This window comes from Colobus angolensis, unplaced genomic scaffold (genome assembly GCF_000951035.1).
Source record: "Colobus angolensis palliatus isolate OR3802 unplaced genomic scaffold, Cang.pa_1.0 Scaffold201, whole genome shotgun sequence".
In the NCBI taxonomy this organism is placed as follows: Eukaryota; Metazoa; Chordata; class Mammalia; order Primates; family Cercopithecidae; genus Colobus; species Colobus angolensis.
Window position 1 is genome coordinate 4734493 of NW_012115167.1, and position 5082 is coordinate 4739574.

General features: G+C 40.6%; 1 protein-coding gene across 1 annotated transcript in view; it reads left to right on the forward strand.

The window, feature by feature from the left end:
• Positions 1-5082, forward strand: part of REL (v-rel avian reticuloendotheliosis viral oncogene homolog) — a 51054-nt gene that overhangs the window by 24220 nt on the left and 21752 nt on the right. The gene's annotated exons all lie outside the window — the stretch shown is intronic.

The following is a 5082-nucleotide window of genomic DNA, read 5'->3' on the forward strand; positions in this document are numbered from 1 at the left end:
AAATTAGCCAGGCGTGGTGGTGCACATCTGTAATCCCAGCTACTCAGAAGGCTGAGGCAGGAGAATTGCTTGAACCCGGGAGGGGGAGGTTGTGGTGAGCTGAGTTCGCGCCATTGAACTCTAACCTGGGCAACAAGAGTGAAAGTCCGTCTCAAAAAAAAAAAAATTTGATTATTAAAAAAAAAAAATTAAGTAGGCCAGGCACAGTGGCTTACACCTATAATCCCAGCACTTTGGGAGGCCGAGGTGGAGAGGATTGCTTGAGCCCAGGAGTTTGAGACCAGCCTAGGCAATATGGTGAAACCCCATCTCTACAAAAGAAATTTTTTAATTAACCAGATGCAGTGGCACACAGCTGTGGTCTTAGCTACTCAGGAGGCCGAGGTAGGAAAACTGCTTCAGCCTGGGAGGTCAAGCCTGCAGTGAACGGTGTTCTCACTATTGCACTTCAGCCTGGGCGACAGGACAAGACCCTGTCTCTAAGCAAAGAAAAGGAAAGTAATTTGTTCAAGGTTATATAGCTGATGAGTGGTAGCGCTAGGATTTGAACACAGGGAGCCTGGCTCTAAGGTCATGCTTTTAACAGCTCTACCATGCTGCCTGGATGAATACTGATTTGGGGAAGGAACAATCCTGCCAGTTAATCCTTCCCACTATTTATGTTTTCTGTTGTTGTTTACTTGTTTTTAAAACATTCATTCCTTCCCGAGCACTTCAGTGGTTCTCAATTTGAATATGCATAGGAATATCTTAGTACTTGTTAAAAATGTAGATTTCAGGCCTCACTTCCACTAATTTGATAGGGCTGGTATGGGTCCTGGGAATCTGCATTTTAAAAAACATTTTTAAAATAATAACTTATCCGAGTCACATGGCACCAAAGTATGTTAGCAGCCAGAAGTATCTGTTCAGGTCTGCAGCAGCTCCAATTCTTGCCTCCTTAGGAGACAGAAGGAGAGACTGAGACAAGCTTTAGAGCAGGAGTGAAAGTTTATTAAAAAGCTTTAGAGCAGGAAGGAAAGGAAGAAAAGTACACTTGGAAGAGGGCCAAGCAGGTGACTTGAAAGACAGGTGTGCTGGGAATCTGCATTTTAACAAACATCTAGATCAGTATTTCTTAACTCTTTGACTGTGACCCACAGTAAGAAATAGATTTTATTTTTCAGCTCAATATATATACATACACCACACCCTTAGGACAACGATACCCTGTGTATTAGTCCGTTTTCACTCTACTGATAAAGACATACCTAAGAATGGGAAGAAAAAGAAGTTTAATTGGTCTTACAGTTTCCACATGGCTGGGGAGGCCTCAGTATCATGGCAGGAGGTGAAAGGCACTTCTTACATGGCAGCAGCAAGAGAAAATGAGGAAAATGCAAAAGCAGAAACCCCTGATAAAACCATCATATCTTGTGAGACTTATTCACTACCACGAGAGCGGTATGGGGGAACCACCCTGATGATTCAAATTATCTCCCAGTGGGTCCCCCACACAACGCATGAGAGTTATGGGAGTACAATTCAAGATGAGATTTGGGTGGAGACACAGAGCCAAACCGTATCACCCTACTACATGCAGTGTACTCTATTCAGTTCTGTACCTTTCCTTCCCTTCTTTTTCTTTCTCTCTTGCTCTGTTAGTGCTTACCCAGCCCACTAAATTAATTTTACAATCAGTGGTTCCCAAACTACAATTTGAAAATCTCCATCTCAGATGACTCTGATGCAAGTGATCCACAGAGTCTACTTTGAGAAACTTTGATCTGATCTACATGCTGAATTCAGCTTCTCAAGTATGGCATTAAGCCTTTCATAATCTGGAAGCCTTGCTTTCCATTCTGTCTTTCATTCTGTACCTCAGCTTCCTACCCCACCTTCCTCTACCACTGAGTGCACACATGCACTTAACTTGTTTCTGCCATTCTGAACTATCTGCACCGTTAGAAGAGCCATGTTCTTTCTTACCTCTGTGCTTTTATACATGCAGTTCCTTTGCATGAAATACCCTGATCTGCCTGGTGATTTTTTCTTACTCATCCTCCAAGTTTAAGGATCACATCCTCTTTTTTTTTTTTGAGACGGAGTCTAGCTCTGTCGCCCAGGCTGGGGTGCAGTGGCGCGATCTCGGCTCACTGTAAGCTCCGCCTCCCGGGTTTACGCCATTCTCTTGCCTCAGCCTCCCGAGTAGCTGGGACTACAGGCGCCCGCCATCTCGCCCAGCTGGTTTTTTGTATTTTTTAGTAGAGACGGGGTTTCACCGTGTAGATCAGGATGGTCTCGATCTCCTGACCTCGTGATCCACCCGTCTCGGCCTCCCAAAGTGCTGGGATTACAGGCATGAGCCACGCACCCAGCCACATAACCCCACTTCTTACTCTCTAATCTTTATTAAGGGCAATTGGAAGCATATTCATGCTTTGGTATGTCCAGCTGACAGCATGATAACTTCAGTATTGCTATGTTTGCTTTTTGCAGTATTCCATGTGTTTATAATGCAGTTTTGAATATTGTTTTTTTCCTCCTAGTTTCCAAAATCTGGGTATTCGATGTGTGAAGAAAAAAGAAGTAAAAGAAGCTATTATTTCAAGAATAAAGGCAGGAATCAATCCATTCAATGGTAAGTATGTTTGATAAAATCATTTATATTTATTTGGGTGTTGATTTCTATTTATTTTTTCTTCTCCCCCCGCTTTTTTTTTTTTTGAGATGGAGTTTCGCTCTTGTCACCAGGCTGGAGCTCAATGGCATGATCTCAGCTCACTGCAACCTCCATCTCCCAGGTTCAAGCGATTCTCCAGAGTAGCTGGGATTACAGGCACCCACCATCACACCCAGCTAATTTTTGTATTTTAAGTAGAGATGGGGTTTCACCATGTTAGCCAGGCTGGTCTAGAACTCCTGACATCAGGTGATCTACCCGCTTCAGCATCCCAAAGTGCTGGGATTACAGGCGTGAGCCATCGTGCCCAGCTATTTATATCTTGAACCTGTGTTTTAAGTTCTGTGTTTACTTTTCTACTTGTTGACTTATACGTGTATCTGAGGAATGAAGTATACTATTTAAAATAGTTTCTTCACAGTTGTTGACAAAAAATCTTACGCACACAGAGGTTTCTGGTATTGTTGGAGAGTATCACTGTTTTATATAATAAAACTTCAAAATGTTGTGATCCTTTTTGAATGTGGCCTTCCTTATGCCACTTCCAGCTGACAACATACTCTCCCCCTTTTGAATGTTAAATAGGCACTGTGTTTATAAGGTATTGGAGTGCATTTAGCTCAAGGGTATATTCGCCAGTAAGATTTAATCCCAATGTGGAAGAAGAAGCATAGAGATAATAGATATCACACAAAGTATTTTCATAGCGTATTTGTGTGTATGTTTATCTACTGTTTAGTGAATTTTATTGAGGATAGCATTTATTAAGTATTTATACTTATGGTACTATCTGCCTTGTGCTATAGGTATAAATACTTAATACTCCCTGACTGTTACTTGTAAGCTCTCTGTATTGTTTGAGTAGATAAGTACTACCACAGTAGGTGCTGGCATCCTATACTTAGAGCAGCCTCCATTCTGAAGTTTTCTGCAGCTACTTAAATATGCGGAAGTCAGGAATTAATTGACTATAATATTTTCAAAGAATATATTTCTTGGTCATATTTAAGACATCCTTATACTGGTGGTTTGTATTTTTCCTGGATGTATAAAAATAATTTAAGAGCTATGTTGATAATTTAAGGAATATATTCACAGATAATTACTGTTTTATGAGCCATAAGATCTGCATCTCTTTTCTCTAGGTTTTATTTTTCATTCTATTTAGTATAAAGCTGAAAGCAAAAGTCCCTTTCTTCCCTTCCAGCCTTAGCAGGGGAGAGTGCTATTAAGTTTGACGTATATTTTTCTAGAATTTTCTTTATACATATTTAGTTATATGTAGAAATATATATTTTATATAAAAGGAATCATGCTATATATCCTATTCTACTCCTTCATTTTTTTCCACTCAGGAATATACCTTAAACTTTCCGTGTCAGTACTTACAAATCTTTTTATTTTTTTTTTAATAGAGTATTTTATTGTTTGGGTAGAACATAATTTGTTTATTTAGTCATCTTTTTTTTTTTTCTTTTGAGGTGGTCTTGTTCTGTCACCCAGGATGGAGTGCAGTGATGTGATCACAGATCACTGCAGCGTTGACATCCTGGGCTCAAGCAATCATCCCACCTCAGCCTCCTGAGTAGTTGGCGCACCACCACGCCCAGCCAGCCCAGCTAGTTTTTGTATTTTTTGTAGAGACAGGGTCTCGCCATGTTGCCCAGGCTGGTCTCAGAACTTCTGAGCTCAGCAATCCACTTGCCTCGGCCTCCTGAAGTGCTGGGATTACAGGCATGAGCCTCTGCACCCGGTCTATTTAGTCTTCTATTAATGAACATTTATGTTGTTTTTGTTTTGTTTTAAAAGCTCCACTGAACATACACTTTGAGCTCTTGTGTGATTATTTCCCTAGGATAAATTTTTGGAAATGGAAAATTTCTGGGTCGAGTATGCTCATTTAAAATTGTGATTCATTGCCAAATTAATAGGCCAGACTTTTATATTAAAGAGGCAGATAAGTCTAGATGCAATATAAAACAAGGAAATTATAAGTGATAGCTGTCATTTATTAAGCACTTCTTGTATGTCAGGGAGTAAACGTTAGTGCTTTAAGTACACTATTTTATTTAATCGTTGAAACAATTCTGCTTTATGGAAGAGAATACCAAGGCTTTTGTTATTTAACTGTCCCAAATCATGCTGCAAATATAAGTGGCAGACCTGGGATTCATATACAGGTTCCTTGACTCCAGTGATAAAGGGTTAAAAAGGAAGATGCTGTCTGTGGAGTTTCTTTTTCTTAGTTTTGGCAGTTCAGAATCAGGCATGTTTTCTGAGATGCCTGGGCTGGAGTGCAGTGGTGTGATCACAGCTCACTGCAGCCTTGATCTCCCAGGCTCAGGTGATTCTCCCACCTCAGCCTCCCAAGTAGCTGGGACTACAGGTGTGCATCACCATGCCCAGCTATTTTTTTTTTT